This window comes from Scyliorhinus canicula, chromosome 7, assembly GCF_902713615.1.
Source record: "Scyliorhinus canicula chromosome 7, sScyCan1.1, whole genome shotgun sequence".
NCBI lineage: Eukaryota > Metazoa > Chordata > Chondrichthyes > Carcharhiniformes > Scyliorhinidae > Scyliorhinus > Scyliorhinus canicula.
Genome location: NC_052152.1, coordinates 13,634,448 through 13,657,085, shown reverse-complemented (window position 1 = coordinate 13,657,085; position 22,638 = coordinate 13,634,448).

Below are 22,638 nucleotides of genomic sequence, written 5' to 3'. Positions count from 1 at the left end.
AAATCAAATAGAAACTGCGGTGGTATCACGGTTGCGTTGTAATTCACTGACTGACCACTGGGAGTCTCATCAGTATATCAGTGAATGTCAGAGTCAGGTGACCTCAGACTGACTAGGGAGCTGGGAGGTTGTTTGTGCATGTTCATACTGTTATTCATCCAGTTGACCCACAGTTAATGCTGATACATCGTTTATAGCTTTAGCTAAAAATGTTCTTGTAATATAAATCAGGCCTTCCAACTACAGCATGACAGAAACAACTCTAAATCTACACTAATCCCACTTCCCAGCACTTGGTCCATAGCCTTTGAATGTTATGACATTTCCAGTGCTCACCTCAGTACTTTTTAAAGATTGTGAGGTTTTCTGCCTCCCGGATTGCATCCCGGATTCCCACCACGCTCTGGGTGAAAAAAACCTTTCCTCATGTCCTCTCTAAATCTCCTGCCTTTCACATTAAACTTATGCTCCCTTGTTTTTGGCCCTTCAATGAAGGGGAATAGCTAGCTTTCTATCCACCCTGTCCATGCCCCTCATAATCTTATACACCTCAATCGGATCCCCTCTCAGCCTTCTCTGCTCTGAAAAAAACAATCTAAGCCGATCCTGCTTCTCTTCATAGCTAAAATGATCTTCCCCAGGTAACATCTTGGTGAATCACCTCTGTACCCACCAGTGCAATCACAGTCTTCCTATAAAAAGGTGACCAGAAATGAACACAGTACTCCAGCAACGGCATAAACAAAGTCCTGTACAGCTCCAACATAACCTCCCTGCTCTTATATTCTATGCCATGACCGATAAAGGCTAGTCTCCTGTATATCTTCCTAACTACCCTATTAACCTGCCCTTCAGGGATTTGTGGGCAAGCACCCCAAGATCCCTCTGAGCTTCCTCGTGTCCTGCCATTCATTGAATAATCTCTTGTCCTGTAACTCCTTCCAAAGTGCATCACCTTACATTTTCAGGGTTAAATTCCATCTGCCACTGATCTGCTCATCTGACCAATGTGTCTGTATCCTCTGTAAACTGAGACCTTCTTCTTCACTGTCAATCACCCGGCCAATTTTGGTGTCATCTGCAAACTTACCGATCATAGAATCACAGAATCCCTACAGTTCAGAAGGAGGCCATTTGGCGAATTGAGTCTGCACAGACCCTTTGAAAGAGCACCCTATACAGGCCCAATCACCCCCCCACTTATCCCCATAATCCCACCTAGGCACAATTTATCATGGCCAATTCAATTAACTTGCTCATCTTTGGACTGCGAGAGGAAACCGGAGCACCTGGAGAAAACCCACGCAGACATAGGAAGAATATGCAAATTCCCCACAGTCACCAGAGATCAGAATCGAACCCGGATCTCTGGTTCTGTGAGGCAGCAGTGCTAACCACTCTGCCATCATGCCGCCATCCCCCCTTCCCCTACTTTTTCTTCTATATCGTTTATATATATATCACAAATAATAATGGACCCAGCACTGATCCCTGTGGTACGCCGTTGGACACTGACATCCAGTTGCACAAACAGTCTTCCACCACCACCCTCTGTCTCCAATCCGAAGCAAACTTTGGATCCAACTTGCCACATTACCCTGGATCCTTCTTTATCATTTCCCATGTGGGAACTTGTCAAAGTATTTGGTGAAATTATATAAACTACATCAACTGCAGTATCCTCATCGACACACCTGGTTAGCTCCTCAAAAACTTCAATCACATTTGTTCAGTACTACCTCCCGATGGCTCCCCGATCCCTTCCTGCACTGGCGAGCGCAGCTTGTTAATGTAGGAAATGTGACTGAGTGCGAGGTGCCAAATTGAAGCAGAGTCCCGTTCGACATGTTGGTCTTTATCAATGCTGCGAGTGCCAGGAAACACCCAGTCAAAAACGCTCAACACGGGATCCTATTTCATTTCTGTTAAATCGCACCCTTTATTTCACTTCCAATACCTGATTTGACATTGAGTCCACTGTAGTAAAATACTTCCTGTTTAGACTGTGTCCCATGATCCTAACCCATCAATTAGTCAAGGCGGCACAGAGTTTCTTGTTCTGCTCATAATGAATGCCGGAGCAGGCTCAAAGGGGCGAATGGCCGCCTCCTGCTCCTATTTTGCGTCTATGCCACAGGGATCCATGTTTTGGATACATTGATGATGGCAACTTACTGAGTGAAACCTCATAGAAAATCTATAGTTGAGGGCAGCACGGTAGCATTGTGGATAGCGCAATTGCTTCACAGCTCCAGGGTCCCAGGTTTGATTCCCCGCTGAGTCACTGTCTGTGCGGAGTCTGGACATCCTCCCCGTGTGTGCGTGGGTTTACTCCGGGTGCTCCGGTTTCCACCCACAGTCCAAAGATGTGCAGGTTAGGTGGATTGGCCATGATAAATTGCCCTTAGTGTCCAAAATTGCCCTTAGTGTTGTGTGGGGTTACTGGGTTATGGGGATAGGGTGGAGGTGTTAACCTTGGGTAGGTGCTCTTTCAAGAGCCGGTGCAGACACGATGGGCCGAATGGCCTCCTTCTGCACTGTAAATTCTATGATATGAAACGAATATGCTGTTCAGTACAGAAGAACTCAAGGATTAGGAACAGAAATAGGCCAAGGGAGGTGATGGCATTGTGTATTGTCACTTGCGAGTCATCCAAAGACCCAGGGTAATGATCTGGAACTGGCGTTCAAATCCCAGCATGGCAGGTGATGGAATTTGAAATCAATAACATATCTGGAATTTAAAAAGTCTAACGGTGACCATGAAACCATTGCCAATTGACGTAAAAGCCCATCTGGTTCACTCAATCTGCCGTCCTTACCTGGTCTGGCCTATATGTGACTCCAGACCCACAGCAATGTGGTTGACTCTTATATGCCCACTCAAGGGCAACTAGTGACGTGCAACAAATGCTGGTACAGCCTGCGACCCCCGCATCCCATGAACGAATCAAAGAAGAATTCAGCCCCTTGATCCTGTGCCAGATCAACAGCTGATCTGTTATGGCTTGAGCTCCAATTTCCTTTCTGTCCTTAGCTTTGCAATCAAAGATCTCTACAACAACCCCTCAAATCGGATGGTTAAAGGAGGCGTACAATTGCCCGCCCTCTTCACGCAGGCAGTAGATGCTGTGTAGAGTTTCACCCCAATTTTCACCCCCCCCAAAGAATCATAGGTTTCATAGAATCCCAACAGTGCAGAAGGAGGTCATTCGGCCCATCGAGTCTACACCAACCCTCTGAAAGAGCACACTACCTGGGTCCACTCCCTCACGCTACCCCTGAAACCCCATAATCCCACCTAATCCTTGGACATTAAAGGGCAGTTTAGCACGGCCAATCCACCTAACCGGCACATCTTTGGACTGTGGGAGGAAACCGGAGCACCCGGAGGAAACCCACGCAGACACGGGGTGAACGTACAAACTCCACACAGGAAGCCACCCGTTGGAATTGAACCCAGGTCACTGGAACTGTGAGACAGCAGTGCTAAAAACATGCACAATTCTTAAAAGGGTTTGGCGGGGTAAATGTTGGGAAACTTTCAACCAGCTGGATGGTTGAGAAGCAAGTGCCATGATGGAAGCAATGTCCTCACTTCGAGGGTCGCGAATATTTAAAACTCCCGATCCCAAATGGTGGTGGATGTTCTGCCATTGAGCATGTTCAAGATGGAGATTGCTAGATTTGCGGCCATTGAGGGGATCATGAGCTTTGGAGCTCGGGCAGGGAGGTGGAATTGAATTAAAAGATCAGCCATGATCTTACTGAACGGTGGAGGAGGCTCAATGGCCGATTGATTTCACTTACTCCTGCTGCTGTTTCTTATGTTGCAATGTTCTTAAAGTTTCATGAATACTAAACAGGCAAGATCCAGCCTAATGAGCTGGGATGCCATTTCCCATTGGCTACAGTGAATTCTAGTCCATTAATCTTCAGACTGAGCCATGCTAGCTGGAGTGTTACCTACATTGACAGCTGAGGAAGCAGACTGATACCCAATGCTAACTCATCAGTCACTCAGAAATTAATGTCCATTCTGTGCGAGTGTATTTTCTGCAATATTTATGCTGGGAGTGCAGGCGTAGCTTGGAGCACGGATGTTGCTATTTTTTTCCTCCCTCACAGCCAAGATAAATTGAATCAGTACACGTTAATGAGTCATGATCAGAGACTCACATCTGTAAGTCTGGTTACAGATATATAATCCCTATTTCCCTTTGTGTTGGTTAGATTCAAAGCCGCAGGTTTGTAAATGAGGAAAACATCCCTCGCCATGATCACCAAGTTTATTACGTGGATGGTTTGCGGCATTATCTGCCCGGCAAATTGGCTGCAAACTGGAAGATTGGATGCCCCCCACCCCCCAACACTGCCCCCCCCCCCCCCCCCCCCAACACAGCCCCTGCACCCCCAGCCCCACCACCACCAACACACATCATGAAGGCCCGTGCGAGTCGGGCAAACAAGAGTCTTACAATAGAAATTGGAGACCATTTGGCCCATCATGCTTTTAGCTACCCCCTGAAAGCACAATCCAATCACTCCCGTTCTCCCTCTCATTCCCTGCAATTGCTTGCCTTTTTATGCAGAGATCCAACGTCTTATTTTTGGAAGTCACTAATGATCTGCACAATAATAATATTTATTAGCACTGTGCCTTCACAGCGACAGGGTCCCAGGTTCGATTCCCCGCTGGGTCACTGACTGTGCGGAGTCTGCACGTTCTCCCTGTGTCTGCGTGGGTTTCCTCCGGGTGTTCCGGTTTCCTCCCACAGTCCAAAGACGTGCAGGTTAGATGGGTTGGCCATGATAAATTGCCTTTAGTGTCCAAAAAAGTTAGGAGGGGTTATTGGGTTACAGGGATAGGGTGGAAGTGAGGGCTTAAGTGGGTCGGTGCAGACTCAACAAAGAACAAAGAACAAATAAAAGTGCAGCACAGGAACAGGCCCTTCGGCCCTCCAAGCCTGCGTCGACCATACTGCCCGTCTAAACTAAAATCTTCTCCACTTCCGGGGTCCGTATCCCTCTATTCCCATCCTATTCATGCATTTGTCATGAATAGGGTTTTTATGTACTCGTTCTCCTGTTGCCCCGCAATTTCACCAGCAATATTAATATTCAAGTAATTATCCAATTGCCTTTTGAAATTTCCAATTCAATCTAATTCCGCTGCTCTTTCATGTAGCCCATTCCCCATCACAATAACACTGCTGCTAAAATAATTCTCCTCATTTTCTACCTGGTTCTTTTGCCAATTAACTTAACAAACAGGAAATGCATATAGTCACCAGGTAGCGCAGAACTTGCTGAAAAGACGGACATCTTGCCGAAGTTTTGCCTCTTGCACTCATCAGGCCAAATGTAAGCATACAAAATTTCAAACAATAAAACAGGAATCCGCTTCCAATTGGCAGTGACCACCAGCAAAACATAACTGTACCACCTCCCTATCAGAGAGCTGAACCCTCAACTCTTGCGTGGCAGTTAGTTAGAACTCGATGGGCCAAATAGCCTCATTCTGCACTGTATGCTCTATGTTTTATGTATGTTCTATGTTTATTATTATCACAAGTAGGCTGCAATGAAGGTGCAGTGAAAATCCCCGAGTCGCCACACCCCGGCGCCTGTTCGGGTACATTGAAGGAGAATTCAGAATGCCCAACTCACCTAACAGCACGTATTTCGGGTTTGTGGGAGGAATCCGAAGCATCTGGAGGAAACACATGGGGAGAACGCGCAGATTCCGCACAGACAGTGACCCAAGTGGGAATCGAACCTGGGGCCCTGGCGCTGTGAAGCAACAGTGCTCACCACTGTGCTACCATGCTGCATCCAACACCTTTTCAGGTAGTGAATCCAGATCATAAAAATTCCACTGAGTAAAAAGAGTTCTCCTCAATTATCCATTATCCCTCCCTGCCTCCATGATAATGTTTCCAATGTTTCCAGGTCCAGAAAGTAGGTTACATGGAGGAATGTAACATTAAAAACCAAGCATCAGGATGGAACTTGTGTGGGAATGTTAGGATGAATGGATGAAATTAAATGAAAATGATGTGGTGGCGTGGGGCAGCGGTGGGGGGGGGGGGGGGGGGGGGGCGTGGTCGTGGTTGGGGAGTTGGGGGAGAGATGGTGGCTGGGGAATGGGGGGGATGGGAATGTGGTGGTAGCTGGGGAGTGGGGGGAGTGATGGTGGCTGGGGAGTGGGGGGGGTGATGGTGGCTGTGGAATGGGGGAAGGGGAATGTGGTGGTAGCTGGGGAGTGGGGGAAGGGGAATGTGGTGGTGGCTGGGGAGTGGGGGAAGGGGAATGTGGTAGTAGCTGGGGAGTGGGGGGGAATGTCGTGGAGGCTGGGGAATGGGGGAAGGGGAATATGGTGGTGGCTGAGGAGTGGGGGAAGGGGAATGTGGTGGTAGCTGGGGATTGGGGGAAGGGGAATGTGGTGGTGGCTGGTGAGTGGGGGGGGGAGTGATGGTGGCTGGGGAGTGGGGGGGATGTCGTGAAGGCTGGGGAATGGGGAGGGATGGGTTCCTGGACCAAAGGCATGGTTGAAGGAATGGGTTTTGAGGAGGATGACAAAGTGGCAGGTCACAAGGAGTTAGAGAGTAAGGATGTAGTGGCTCAATGAATGAGCATCACTAAGGATTCAAATGGAACTGGGCCCCAGATGAAGTGATTGTCCACCTGCACAACTTTATTAAACGTTTGCAAAGGGAAACAATTAAATGATGCCAAAGTATGGATATAAACCCAAGGAAGACCCAATACCATGCCTGCACCAATGAGATACTTTGATTAACCAGTAGTATGCCTCCCATAGAATCTCTACTGCAGAAGGAGGCCATTCGGCCAATGGAGTCTGCACCATCCCTCTGAAAGAGCAGTCTACCTTGGTCCACTCCCCCGCCCTATCCCTTTAACCCCACTCGTTGATCATGTCCAATCCACCTAACCTGCACATCCTTGGACTGTGTGAGGAAACCGGAGCACCCAGAGGAAATCCGTGTAGGCGCAGGGAGAATGTACAAACCCTACGCTGACAGGCACCCGAGGTCGGAATCGAACCAGGATGCCTGGCGCTGTGAGGCAGAAGTGTTAACCACTCTGCCACCGTGCCGTGATACCACAGAGCATCAAAGCACAGTACAATGAGGTAATCTGAATGGACAGTTTCCTATTGCTAGGAAAGAAAGCTCCATCATCTCGATCAGTGATGAAAGAAGCAATTTAAAGTGTTTCTTGAACAATTGGAAACATTCACAATTCTGACCCAAACGTTGGCGGTTCAAGCCCCATTTCAAGACTGGAGGGCACCAGCCATAATTTCAGTGCAGTACCGAGGAAGTGCTGTCCCTAAAAGTTGCTGTCAAACGAGATGTCAACTATGGTGCCATGAATCTGTTCAGATGGATGTGACAGGTCTTATGGAACTGGTGGATTTGGTTTATTTAGACTTCAGAAGTCTTTCAATAAGGTCTCACATAGCAGATTAATATGTAAAGTTAAAGTGCATGGGATTTTGGGTGTAATGATATGTATATAGGCACGCCAGTGAAGGGTTAATTATTACATCTCAGTGTAATTCGAACACGAGAGTCTGCCACCAGTTCCCAGTATAAATATCAGACCTCAGGGAATCTTGGGTAATGTTAGCAGAGGAGAAGTATTTTTTTCAATAAATTTAGAGTAGCCAATTATTTTTCTTTCTCCAATTAAGGGGAAATTTAGCGTGGCCAATCCACCTAACCTGCACATCTTTGGGTTGTGGGGGTGAAACCCACGCGGACATTGGGAGAATGTGCAAACTGAGACAGTGACCCAGGGCCAGGATTCGAACCCAGTCAGCAGAGGAGAAGTATTGATCACAGCTCAAGGAGTAGTTTAGATTAGTGAGAAGTAGCATGAGGACATCATTAGTTAATACTCGATTATGGATCACTGTTTAACAGACTCAATCTTACTTTATTAGTAGTTATAGCCCTGTAGAGTGTGCAAACTTTTTTCAATTAATTGTTATTCAATAAATTAGTTTTGCTTCAATCTAAAGATTGGTGATTTCTTTATCATCAACTCATCAGACCATTCTGGATCACAAGGCAAAGAATAACGACATAGTACCACAAAGTGTAATATAACAATGGGCAATGATTTGAGATGGATAGAAAGCTGGTTCACAGACAGGATGCAAAAAAGTTGGAGAAAATAGGGGCGAAATTCTCCCAAAACGGGAGAAATCGTCAAACTGCCGTAAAACCCGGGCGGGTTTTACGGCATCGCGCCCCTTCCCGACGGGGGACCGATTCTGGTCCCCCGTCGGGGCTAGCAGCCCGACGTCGGAGGCTCCGACAAGTCGGGCTTAACGAAAATCGTTAAGCCCGCTTGTCGGACTTAGCGCCGGCTGACGCGTCATATGACGTCAGCCGCGCATGCGCGGGTGGGAAGACTCCACCCGCGTATGCGCGGGTGACGTCATCGCGTTTTTGCGCGAAACCCGCGCATGCGCGGTCCGGGTTGCCCCTCAGCCGCCCCGCGTATTGATACTGCGGGGCGGCGGAAGGACAAATAGTGCGCGGGCATCGGGCCCGCTGCCCGCGATCGGTGGGTACCGATCGCGGGCCCATGGCACCCTTGGCACGGCCGTGGTACTGCCGTGCCAATCGGTGCCATGGTTAGTTTTTTCCAGGTGGTCACGACGTTTTTACGAACGGCAGGACCAGGTGTGTTTGCCGTTCGTAAAAAGGTCGTAAAGGGCTGGGACTTCGGCCCTTCTAACAGCTGTGAATCGCTGCCGGCCGTAAAAAACCGGCGGCAGCGATTCGTGTCGGGATTTCGGCGGGGGGGGGGGGGGGAGAATAGCGGGAGAGCGTCAAAAAAGTCGGGAAGGCCCTCCCGCTATTCTCCCACCCGTCGTGGGGGGGGGGGGAGAATTTCGCCCTAGGTCTTTGGCAGGCAATGACAACTGGGGTGCCACAGGGACCCTGTAATGACCTCCAATTAGCATTATTGGTTGGCCAATTGGAGTATGAGCTCCCTCAATGATAGCTCATTGAGGGGGCCCATATAATCACCTGTGTAGGCTTTGTGATTCAGTCTTAAGTTGACTGGAATGCTAGCAGCACAGTTTGGAGCGGCTCTTGTATATAATTATTGGCAATAAATATTGGTGTGGTGACGGGACTCCTGCCTCCTGTGGATTATTACAGTGGCGACGAGGTAAACAAAGAACTTTGCGGAGACCAGCTGTGCACTCGGAGGGTAAGCCTTGCTATTTCAAAAATGCCATTTTTTGGGAGGTTAGATGCATTCGACCCGACTATTGAGGACTGGTCCCAGTATGTGGAGAGAATGTGTTACTTCTTCTGGGCCAATGATAGAGTTACGGACGAAAGGAGATGGCTTATTCTGCTGTCGGCGTGCGGACCCTCAGCTTTCACCATTATACGTAGTCTAACTTATCCCGATGCGCTGGACATGAATTCTTTTCAAGAATTAACAGAATTAATGAAAGAGCACTACGACCCAAAACCACCCCTCATTTTGCGTAGGTACAGATTCTACACAGCGAAGCGGGAAGGCAGAGTGTCAGTCACGGAAAAATGTGAGTTCGGCCCTACGCTAAATGAAATGCTTCGGGACCGGTTAGTGTGTGGCATAAACAACCTCACAATACAGAAGCGCCTGTTGGCGGAAACGCAGCTAGACTGCAGGCAGGCGTTACAGCTCGCACTATCCCAAGTGGGGCGCAGGAACTACAGGGCACGCCAATGGAGGTAGATATCTGTGAGAGGGACTACCACAACGGGTCCAGCTTCCAGATAGCCGCTCTCAGGAAAAGCCTGAGGAATAGAGGGCCAAAGGAAAACCCCAGAACTACCCCCAATCTGCTAGGACTAACTGGAGACAGAGGGAAGTACCGGCTGAGGATCCCCCAACAGAGCAGGACCGTTTCTGGCACCGGACAGAGTGGGGTAACAGCGACAGAAACCCTAGAAGGAGGTGGCAAAAGAGGAATAGCAGGTGGCGACGCAGGGAAGTACACAACCTAGACGCCCCATCCTCCTCCGAAGGGGAACAATTATATAATATTGCGATGAAGAAAGAAGAATATATTAAAATTACCCCATGGGTGAACGGTCGGCCGACAATAATGGAAATAGACACAGGTGCGGCCGTAGCAGTAATGGGAGTGGCAGCATTTAAAAAAAATCAAAGATGGACTCCAGCCACTAACCCTAACAAAAACATCGACGAAACTTAAAACCTACACGGGGGAACACCTGGAAGTTCTAGGCACGACTCATGTACCCGTGGAATATGAGGAACAATTGCTCAGATTACAGTTGACGATAGTAGAGGGCACCGGACCGAGCTTAATTGGACGGAACTGGCTGAAAGACAGATACTCCCAAAGGATTGTGGGATTACATTAGTCCCCAGTCAATGGTAAGCAGGCAGGTTATAACATTCAGCAAGACGTTAATGTCCTTGTACATCAGTCGCTGAAAGTAAGCGTGCAAGTGCAGTAACATTAAAGAAGGCAAATGTATGTTGGCCTTCATAACGAGAGGATTTGAGTATAGGAACAGAGATGTTTTACTGCAATTGTGTCGTGCATTAGTGAGGTCACACCTGGAGTATTGTGCGCAGTTTTGATGTCCTTATCTAAGGAAGGATGTTCTTGCTATGGAGGGAGTGCAGCAAAGGTTTACCAAGCTGATTCCTGGGATGGCGGGACTATCATATGAGGAGAGAATAATCAGTGAGGATTATATTAATTGGAGTTTAGAAGAGTGAGAGAGGATCTCATAGAGGTGTACAAAATTCTAACAGGATTAGACAGGGTAGATTCAGAAAGAATGTTCCCGATGGTGGGGAGTCCAGAACGAGGGGTCATAGTTTGAGGATAAGGGGTAAACTTTTTAGGACTGAGGTGAGGAGATATCTCTTCACCTAGAGAATGGGGAATCTGCAGAATGTACTGCACAAAAAATAGTTGAGGTGAAAACATTGTGGAATTTCAAAAAGGAGTTATATACAGCTCTTGGGGCTAAAGGAGCAAGGGATATGGTGGGGAGTCCAGATCAGAGCACTGAACCTGATGATCAGCCATGATCATAATGAATGGCAGAGCAGGTTCAAAGGGCCGAATGGCCTCCTCCTGCTTCTATTTATTATGTTTCGATGTATTCAGGAAAGTATGATCCAGTGGGTCATTCCAGATGGCCAAAATTCCTCCTTCACATGATTCACTGAGATTACATTGAGAGGGGGGAGGAATAACTGAACAATTTAAGGACTTGGAGCAAGAGGGAGATGGGAAACAGAAGTAATCTGTGAACAATGTGAGGAGTGGTGGAGGGAGGGGGATTGAGGTAGAGCATAAGTCTGTTTTAACCAGCTATTCATCTCAATGCAAGATGCTCATGGTATACGATAGCTACTGTACGTACTTGCATAACAGCGGTCACTGCATTAAAAAAAAATCAATTCATTGGGAGTTTTAATGGAATACAAGGGGCAGGATTCTCGTCGGCGGGATCCTCCACTTCACCGGCAGCGCACTTGTGCCCGCGGATTACCCAACGGCATGGGGGTGGCCATAATGGGAAACCCCATTGGCTGGATGCCGGGGCAGAGAATGCCGCTGCCGGTGGGGGCACGCCACGCCAGGTCTGGTGTGACTGAAAATTCCGCCCAAGCTGTTATTGCAAGGGTTATAAAAATTCAAATATTTTATGCAAGAAAAGGCAGCTTTCACAACCTCAGGATATTATGGTGAACGTCTGTTAATTTGTTACTTTTGTAGTTGAGTTTAGAAAACCCAGCAGTTATTCTGGACACATCCAGATCCCACACACTGCAACAACACAACAGAAAGCTATTCTGTTTGAAGAATTTAATTAACGGATAAATATTGGGTTGGACACTAGGTAGCCAATCCCTTGTAAAAATAAACAACAGAAGTTTCGCAAACACGTCAAAGACAGAAACCTTTAATAAACTCTTAAAATGCTCAACCAAGGGCAGCACAGTGGCACAGTGGTTAGCACTGCTGCCTCATGGCGCCGAGGTCCCAGGTTCGATCCCAGTTCTGGGTCACTGTCTGTGTGGAGTTTGCACATACTCCCCGTGTTTGCGTGGGTTACCCCCCCCCCCCCACACAACCCAAAGATGTGCAGGGTAGGTGGATTGGCCACGCTAAAATTGCCCCTTAATTGGAAAAAATGAATTGGTTACTCTAATTTTTTTTAATACTCAAATGAAATGTGAACACAGAGGCTCACTGTCATCAGTTGTTATGGACTTTTTGAAACTCAGCCAAACATTTATAATGGGCTGTGCTATAATACCTTGGGAAACATAAACAATGGAGTCCATTGAAACTGAAAACACTTCTTTTTTTTAACAATGATTTTTATTCAAATTTTCCAACAACAAATTTTATCCGAACAACGAAAAGAGAAAAACAATAACCCCTCCCCCAATACAAATACAATAAATTAACAACAAGAAAGAGTAATAAACATAGAACCATAAGAACAAACCCCCATACCGAACCCATGGCCTCCCGCCCCCACTCCCCACCAGGGTTGCTGCTGAAGTTGACCACCCTCTAATGCTCCACCAGGAAATCAAGAAAAGGCTGCCACCGCCAGAAGAACCCTTGCACCGACCCCCTCAGGGCAAACTTGACCCTCTGCAGTTTAATGAACCCGGCCATGTCGTTGATCCAGGATTCCGGGCTCAGGGGCTTTGTGTCCCTCCACTGCCAAAGGATCCTTCGCTGGGCTACTAGGGATGCAAAGGCCAGAATACCGGCCTCTCTCGCCTCCTGCATTCCCAGCTCCGTTGCTACCACAAAAATAGTGAGCCCCCAGCCCGGTTCCACCCTGGAGCCAACCACTCTGCACAAAGTCCCCGCCACCCCCTTCCAGAAACCCTCCAACACCGGACACGCCCAGAACATGTTGGTGTGATTCACTGGGTTCCCTGAACACCCGCCACACCTGTCCTCACCCCCAAAGAACCGGCTCAGCCTGGTCCCAGTCATATGCACCCTATGCAGCACCTTTAGCTGGATTAGACTAAGCTGTGCGCAAGAAGAGGAAGAATTCACCCTCCCCAGGGCGTCCGCCCACGTCCCCCAACCCCTCCTCCCACTTCGCTTTCAGCTCCTCCACCGAGGCCTCCTCTCCCTTCTGCATCACCTGATAAATTGCCGAGATCCTACCCTCGCCGACCCACGTCCCCAAGAGCACCCTGTCCTGAACCCCCCTTGGCGGCAACAGTGGAAACTCCGCTACCTGCCGCATAACAAACACCCTAATCTGCATGTAGCTAAAGGAATTCCCTGGGGGTAGACCCCACTTCCCCTCCAACTCCTCTAAGGTCGCAAAACTTCCTGTCGAGGAAGAGGTCCCCCATCTGCCTGATACCTGCCCTGTGCCAACTCAAAAACCCTCCATCTATCCTCCCTGGTACAAACCGGTGGTTCCCCCGTATCGGGAACCAAACCGAGGCCTTCACTTCCCCCCTTTGCCTCCTCCACTGCCCCCAGATTTTGAGGGTAGCCACTACTACCGGACTTGAAGAGTACCTTGCCGGGGGGAGCGGCAACGGGGCCATCACCAGCACCTCTAAACACGTGCCCACACAGGACGCCGCCTCCATTCTCTTCCACGTGGCTCCCTTCCCCTCCATCACCCACCTACGAATCATTGCCACGTTCGCAGCCCAGTAATACCCACACAGGTTGGGCAGCGCCAATCCATCCACCTCCCTGCCTCGCTCCAAGAATACCCTCCTCACCCTCAGGGTCTCCTGCGCCCACACAAACCCCGTAATACTCCAGTTAACCGTCCTAAAGAAAGCGTTATGAATCATAATGGGTAAACACTGGAAGAGAAACAAAAACCTCGGGAGCACCGTCATCTTAACCGACTGGACCCTGCCCGCTAGGGAAAGTGGCAACACATCCCACCTCCTGAACTCCTCCTCCATCTGCTCCACCAGCCTCGTGAAGTTTAACCTATGCAGGGCCCCCCAGCTCCTGGCTATCTGGACTCCCAGGTATCTGAAGCTCCTCTCTGCCCTTTTCAGCGGGAGCTCCCCTATCTCTTTCTCCTGGTACCCCATATGCACCACAAACAGCTCACTCTTCCCCACATTGAGCTTATAGCCAGAGAAGTCTCCGAACTCCCCCAGTATCCTCATCACCTCTGGCATCCCCCCCGCCGGATCAGCAATGTACAGCAGTAAATCGTCCGCGTACAGCGGCAGCTGGTGCCCCCCCCCCCCCCCCCCCCCCTCTGCCCGCACAATCCCCCTCCAGTTCCTTGATTCCCTCCGTGCCATTGCCAGGGGTTTGATCGCCAACACGAAGAGCAGGGAAGACAAGTCTCGTCCCCCGGGACAACCGAAAGTCCTCCGACCTCCTCCCATTTGTCACCACGTTCGCCACCGGAGCACTATACAACAGCTTCACCCACCTAATTAATCCCTCACCAAACCCAAATCTCCTCAACACCTCCCAGAGGTAGCTCCACTCCACCCTGTCAAAAGCTTTCTCCGCATCCATCGATGCCACTATCTCTGCCTCCCCATCCACCGCCGACAGCATTATGACGTTAAGAAGCCGCCGCACATTGACATTCAGCTGCCTCCCCTTCACAAAACCCGTTTGGTCTTCGTGAATGACCTGCGGAAACACATCCTCCACCCTCCTGGCCGGTATCTTGGCCAGCAACTTCGCGTCCACATTGAGGAGCAAGATCGGCCTGTAAGATCCACACTGGAGGGGGTCTTTATCCCGCTTCAAGATCAAAGAAATTAATGCTTTGGACATCGTCGGGGGCAAGCCCCCCCCCCCCCCCCCCCCTCCCTTGCCTCATTCAGGGTCCGCACTAACAGCAGGCCCAGCAGGTCTGAGAACTTCTGATAAAATTCCACCGGGAACCCGTCAGGCCCCGGTGCCTTCCCTGACTGCATACTCCCCATCGCCTTGATCAGCTCCTCCAACTCGATTGGGGCCCCCAGACCCTCCGTCCGCTCCTCCCCCACTCTCGGGAACTCCAGCTTGTCCAAGAAGCGGTCCATCCCACCCTCCTCCTCAGGGGGCACTGACCGGTACAACTCCTCATAAAAGGTCCTGAACACCCCATTAATGCCCCTTGCACTCCGTACCAGACTCCTTCCTACATCTCTAACTCCCCCTATCTCTCTCACTGCCTCCCGCTTCCGGAGTTGGTGGGCCAGCATCCGACTTGCCTTCTACCCGTACTCAGATACCGCCCCCTACGCCCTCCTCCACTGCGCCTCCGCTTTCCGGGTGGTCAATATGCCAAACTCCGCTTGGAGACTACGACACTTCCTCAAAAGCCCTTCTTCCAGGACCTCCGCGTACCTCCTGTCCACCCTCACCATTTCTTTCACCAACATCTGCCTCATTTTTCTCCCCCCTCTCCCTGTGTGCCCTAATAGAAATCAGCTCCCCTCTGACCACTGCCTTCAATGCCTCCCAGACCACCCCCACCTGCACCTCCCCATTGTCATTAGCTTCCAAATACCCCTCTATACACCTACGGACCCAGCGGCGTGCAGAGGGGGGGGCCGACGGGGCGCTGGCCCCGGGCAGCGACTGGATGGGGGCAGCACCGCGGTCGGCCCGAGCGCGCCTGCGCACCGCGGTCGGCCCGAGCGCGCCTGCGCACCGCGGTCGCCGCGGTCGGCCCGAGCGCGCCTGCGCACCGCGGTCGGCCCGAGCGCGCCTGCGCACCGCGGTCCGCGGTCGGCCCGAGCGCGCCTGCGCACCGCGGTCCGCGGTCGGCCCGAGCGCGCCTGCGCACCGCGGTCGGCCCGAGCGCGCCTGCGCACTGCAGAGGCTGGAGAGGGAGCAGAAAGGGCGCGAATTTTCCAGAATGGACGGCATTGCCACCATGGGTGAGTTTTATTTATTCATTTATTTATTTTATTATTTGATCTATTTTAAAACTCTTCTCTGCACCCTCTCTGTAGCTGTCAACTTTTAAACTGTCGTGCCCAGAATTTGACATTTGGCCAGGGGCACCCATTTGGGACAGAACCAGTATTTTATAAAAATTCATCATGGCCTCTTAACTTTTGCCCTCTTACCCTTTATACTTAAAGCCCAGGGTCAGCAGGGTGCAGGGGAGATTCTCAGAGACTTGACTGCAAGCTGCTGGAGCTCGGATCTTGAACAGAGCTTTTATATCTGGATTTGGGGACCCTTTATGCACTGGCATAGTGCACAAACAGGCCCCACATGACCAGGGTTTTGTGAAGAAGAAGGGATCTGGAAATGTGTTGACTGTGAAAATTATATTTGTGGAAATTGGGTGAAGTAGTTTGATGAGACTTGGTGCTAAAGCTTTAGAGAAATGAAGATGGAATTTGATTTGAAGAAGTTCAACGTTTTGAAGGATATTGTGGCTGAAATGAAAGCGATACGTGCTGAATGAGCTGACCGAAATGTGTGAGATATGTCTTTGTATCTGCTATGTGTAATTTATCGGTCATATTATTGCAATTTTCCTGTTAATTCATGTTTAATTTACGTTGATTTTGGTGTGATTGCTAATATAAAAGTGAAGTCTTGTATATTGGTCTTAGTTGGGTTGTTTGTAGTTGTTTCCACAAGGGTCATAACAGTATTTCCATGACGTTCTGCTCATATCCTTCTCCATGGGGGTTGCAGAGGAGGGAGGCGCAACTTTTGAGACATAACATCTCACCCATTGATTTAGATTTAGAACAGTACAGCACAGAGCAGGCCCTTCAGCCCTCGATGTTGTGCCGAGCAATGATCACCCTACTCAAACTCACGTATCCACCCTATACCCGTAACCCAACAACTCCCCCTTAACCTTACTTTTTAGGACACTACGGGCAATTTAGTATGGCCAATCCACCTAACCCGCACATCTTTGGACTGTGGGAGGAAACCGGAGCACCCGGAGGAAACCCACGCACACACGAGGAGGACGTGCAGACTCCGCACAGACAGTGACCCAGCTGGGAACCAAACCTGGGACCCTGGAGCTGTGAAGCATTGATGCTAACCACTATGCTACCGTGTTGCAAAGCAAAATGACTGAAGAAGAGAACAATATCCCTAGAATTCCAGCGCTAAGGGGAAATTGACTAACTTACAGCGCAATTTAACCTCAGGCAGCCGTCCTATACCTTAGAGATGGCAAAGATAAAGAGGTCAGTGAATAGCTCTAGAACGGGTGCAACTACGTTTTTTATAGGTTTTTTGGTGATATTTAATGAAATATTTACGTGGGATGTAGTAAGAGTGAAGCCTGGATGATCAGAGGACTGCTATGGCATTTAATCTCGGAATAGGAGACATTTATTCCTTAACATGCTAATATTTGAATACAGATACCACTAATTTGCAAGTCTATGATATAAATTGCACAAAATTATCAGTGGAGATGAACAAGAAAGAGAGAAATTAAAAAAGGAATGTTCAGACTTTGCAAATTATTATGACAATGATGTGGTTGCAATTCAGTTATATGACGAAATTATTGATTTTGTGATGCTCCTTCGAGCTGGAGGGACTAGAGTTCCCCCTGATCCTAAAGATGCTCTGGAGTCTTTACTGCAGTATGGGAGGGATGTCTTTCCGACGCTGTGTGTTTCATACAGATTACTGCTTACAATTGCATTTTCAGTCGCAAGCTGTGAAAGGTCATTTTCAAAACTGAAATTAATAAAAACATATCTGAGGTCTTCTATGTCATAGGAGCGACTGACCAACCTGGCTTTAATAAGCATTGAAAAAGAATTTCTCACAGCTGATGTAAAAAATGAAGTAGTTCAGGTGTTTTGTGACAGGAGGTATCATTTGGGGAAAAGAACTTAATAAATTTGATTGATTAATATTAAAATCGAATAAATCAGGGTAGCATGGTGGTTAGCATAAATGCTTCACAGCTCCAGGGTCCCAGGTTCGATTCCCGGCTGGGTCACTGTCTGTGTGGAGTCTGCACGTCCTCCCCCTGTGTGCGTGGGTTTCCTCCGGGTGCTCCGGTTTCCTCCCACAGTCCAAAGATGTGCGGGTTAGGTGGATTGGCCATGCTAAATTGCCCGTAGTGTCCTAATAAAAGTAAGGTTAAGGGGGGGGGGGTTGTTGGGTTACGGGTATAGGGTGGATATGTGGGTTTGAGTAGGGTGATCATGGCTCAGCACAACATTGAGGGCCGAAGGGCCTGTTCTGTGCTGTACTGTTCTATGTTTAAAGCGTTTATTTCATGTTTCATCTGTGTTTATATATTCAAAATGTTTTCCTTTCTCATAATATTTCTCAGTATATTAGGCCTTATACTTGAGTCTTTGGGGGCATATAATCAAGATTTGCCCCGGGCATCACCAGACCTCTGCACGCCGCTGTACGGACCCGCCCACATACCTCCTCCTCCGACAGAAGCCCCACCTCTAACCTCCACAGCGGGCGTTGATCCTTCCCCTCCCCCAGCTCCAGGTCCACCCAATGCGGAGCGTGGTCTGATATGGCTATCGCCGAGTACTCCGCCCCTACCACCCTCGGAATCAGCGCCCTGCTGAAGACAAAAAAGTCGATCCGGGAGTAAGCCTTATGGACGTGAGAGAAAAACGAGAACTCCCTACCTCCCAGCCTCATAAACCTCCAAGGGTCCACCCCTCCCATCTGGTCCATAGACCCCCTCAGCACTGTGGCAGCCGCCGACCTCTTACCGGTTCTGGACCTCGAACGATCCAGGGCAGGGTCCAGCACTGTATTAAAATCTCCTCCCAAAATCAAGCCCCCCGTTTCAAGGTCTGGAATCCGGCTCAGCATGCGCCGCATGAAGTCTGCATCGTCCCAATTTGGGGCATACACATTGACCAGCACCATCCGCTCCCCTTGGAGTCTACCGCTCACCATTACGTATCTGCCACAGCTATCCGCCACCACGTTCGAGGCCACAAACGACAAACTCTTTCCCACCAAAATCGCCACCCCCTGGTTCCTCGCATCTAACCCCGAATGGAATACTTGTCCAACCCACGCTCTTCTCAGCCTAACCTGATCCGCCACCCTAAGGTGCGTTTCCTGGAGCATAGCCACGTCCGCCCCTAGTCCATTCAAGTGCGCCATCACCCGGGCCCGCTTCACCGGCCCATTCAGCCCCCGTACATTCCAAGTGACCAGCCAAATTGGGGGGGCTATTCCCCCTCCCTCTGTGCCGGTCAGCCATAACTCCCCCTCGGCACACCACGAGCCCGCAGTACCCCCACGGCCCGCTCTCCATGGTGGCAGATCCCCAACCCGACCCCCCCCCCCCATCACCATCTATTCCCCTTCGGCCCTTCCAGCAGCAACCCGGTCTCCCCCCTACTCCCCCCCAGCTGCATTTCCCCTCTCGTCGTACCCCCCCCCCCCCCGGTGTGACACAACCACCACTCCCCCCGGCTGGTGCAGGTCCCTCCCACTCCGCCTCCAGCGCGGGAAAAAGGTCCACGCTTCCATCTGAAACCCCGCCCCCCCGACCTAAAACGCGGGAAAGAAAATGGCGCGCGACCCAACGGGCCTGCAATACAGCTCCCCAACCCTCCACCAGTGAAAAAGGCACCAAAATAAATAGTTGAAAAGCCCCCAAAAGAGAAAAAACAAAAAAGGACCAACAAAGAAGTACCAGGGAGAACAGAGCCTCCGGACAATATACATCAGTCCCCAGCCCCCCCCCCCCCCCCCCCCCCCCCCCCCAAGTCCTCAGTTCGAGTCCAGCCTCTCTGCCTGGACGAAGGCCCAGGCATCTTCCGGTGAGTCAAAATAGTTCTGGCGGTCTTTATAAGTGGCCCAGAGGCGTGCTGGCTGTAGCAGGCCGAACTTCACCCCTTTCTTGTGCAGCATTGCCGTCGACCGGTTAAAACCAGCCCTCTCTTTGCCACCTCCGCGCTCCAGTCCTGATAAATCCGGATCTCCGCGTTCTCCCACCTGCTGCTCCTCCTTTTTAGCCCATCTCAGCTCACACGGTCGACGAAGCGGTGAAAACGGACCAGCGCCGCCCTTGGCGGCTCGTTCGGCCTGGGCTTTCTCAGCAACACTCGATGGGCACCCTCCAGCTCCGAGGGCCCTTGGAAGGACCCCGCACCCATTAACGAGTTCAACATCACGGCCACATAGGCCCCCAGGTCCGATCCCTCCAGCCCCTCCGGGAGGCCCAGGATCCGCAAGTTCTTCCGCCGCGAGCGGTTCTCCATTTCCTCCATCCTCACTTGCCATTTTTTGTGGAGCGCCTCGTACGATTCCACCTTCACTGCCAGGCCTAGGATTTCATCCTCGTTCTCCGAGGCCTTGTGCCGTAACTCGCGGATCTCTGCAGCCTGAGCCGTCTGAGTCGCCATGAGCTTATCCAGTGAGGCCTTAAGCGGTTCCAGCAGCTCAGCTTTCAGCTCTTTGAAGCTGCTCCTGCGCCCACTGCTGTCACGCTGCCAGTTTCCTGCCCGCCGCCATCCAAAGCTGATTTTTTTGACCGCCCCGCTCCTGGTCCAGTCCATCTACCAGCAGATAAGCACAGCAGATGTGTTCCCCCACCGGGAAAAGTCCAGCCAGCACCGCTACGGGTCCTTAAAAGAGCCCAAAAGACCGAAAAAAGCGGGAGCCACCGATCGTGCAGCTTAACTCCTCATCACCGCAACTGGAAGTCCTCAAACACTTCTTTTAGCTACACCAGATATCCCTGTCCATCAATGCAGTGCAGGAAGTAGTGGGAGCATTTTGTTTCTCTGAAAACTACTGAAGGTCTTGCTGATTTTGAAACAACACTGAACATTTCAATCACTTCAGATTGCTGCACTCGAGATCCCAATTGCAGGAGTAAAAACACATCTAACTTACAACGTAGCATCAAATTATGGAAAGTGTAAGAACAATGACCCTTTTCTGTTGGGAGGAGGTGAGATTCCCTTTCGGAGTCTCACTTCGATTCGGAGTCATCATCTGGACATACCAGGAATAAGTGACAATTCCAAGAAATGTGGGAAAACAACAATTTTTATTGCATATTGAATAATGGTAATTATAATAATATAACAATTATAGCTGACAATATAAAAATAAAGAAGTAAAAATGTAACTTTATTTGAATGAGAACGCACTTTATAAAGTAAAACAAAGGGAAAATAATATTTCACTTGCATATTATATTGAAGATACAGACACAACTGTTAACATAAATTGGCTTGCTCATGTCAGCTTCCAAAAATGGTAAAATTTCCCTTAGTTCATAAATCATCAATTCTACGAATATCCTTGCATGGTAGGGCACTTTGGTCAGCCACTCAGCTCCCAGCCCCTTCTCCCATAGTTCCAAGTGGTTGACTATTCCACTTTACCTGCGACAACAAAATCCTGGGAGCTGTGACCTTTTAAGTGGTTAGCACTGCTGCCTCAGAGCACCAGGGACCTGGGTTCAATTCTGGGAGTAGAGTGGCACAGTGGAAGCATGCTAGGCCCAAAGTCCAGAGGCCGATGGATCAAAGCCATTCTCTACTCGTTATCTTTATGGGCGGCACAGTAGCACAGTGGTTAGCATTGTTGCTTCACAGCACCAGGGTCGCAGATGTGATTCCCGGCTTGGGTCACTGTCTGTGCGGAGTCTGCACGTTCTTCCTGGGCCTGCGTGGGTTTCCTCCGGGTGCTCCGGTTTCCTCCCACAAGTCCCAAAAGATGTGCTTGTTAGGTAATTTGGACATACTGAATTCTCCCTCTGTGTAGCCGAACAGGCGCCGGAATGCTGCGACTCGGGGCTTTTGACAGTAACATAATTGCAGTATTAATGTAAGCCTATTTGTGTCAATAAAGATTATTATTATTCTGACCTTGGGTAACTGTGTGGAGTTTGCACTTTCTCCCCATGTCTGCCTGGGTATCCTTCTTAAATATATTCAGTGATTTGACCTCCACGCCTTTCTGTGGTCAAGAATTTCATAAGTTCACCACCCTCTGGAAGAAAACATTTCTCCCCATCTTAGACATATATGGTCTACCTTGTATCCTGAGACTGTGACCCTTGTTCTAGGGCGGCACAGTGGCACAATGGTTAGCACTGCTGCCTCTCAGTTCCAGGGTCGCAGGTTCAATTCCAGCCTCAGGTGACTCTCTGTGTGGAGTTTGCCCATTCTCCCCATGTCTGCATGGGTTTCATAGAACATAGAGCATACAATGCAGAAGGAGACCATTCAGCCCATCAAGTCTGCACCAACCCACTTAAGCCCTCACTTCCACCTTATCCCCGTAACCCAATAACCCCTCCTAACCCTATGTGGTCACCTAAGGGCAATTTATCATGGCTAATCCACCTAACCTGCACATCTTTGGACTGTGGGAGGAAACCGGAGCACCCGGAGGAAACCCATGCAGACACGGGGAGAACGTGCAGACACCGCACAGATAGTGACCCAGCAGGGAATCGAACCTGGGACCCTGGCGCTGTGAAGCCACAGTGCTAATCACTTGTGCTACCGTGCTGCCCCAAGTTTCCTCCAAGTGCTCCGGTTTCCTCCCACAATCCAAAGATCTGGAGGTTAGGTGGATTGGCCATGCTAAATTGCCCCTTAGCGTCCAAAGGTTAGATGCGGTGG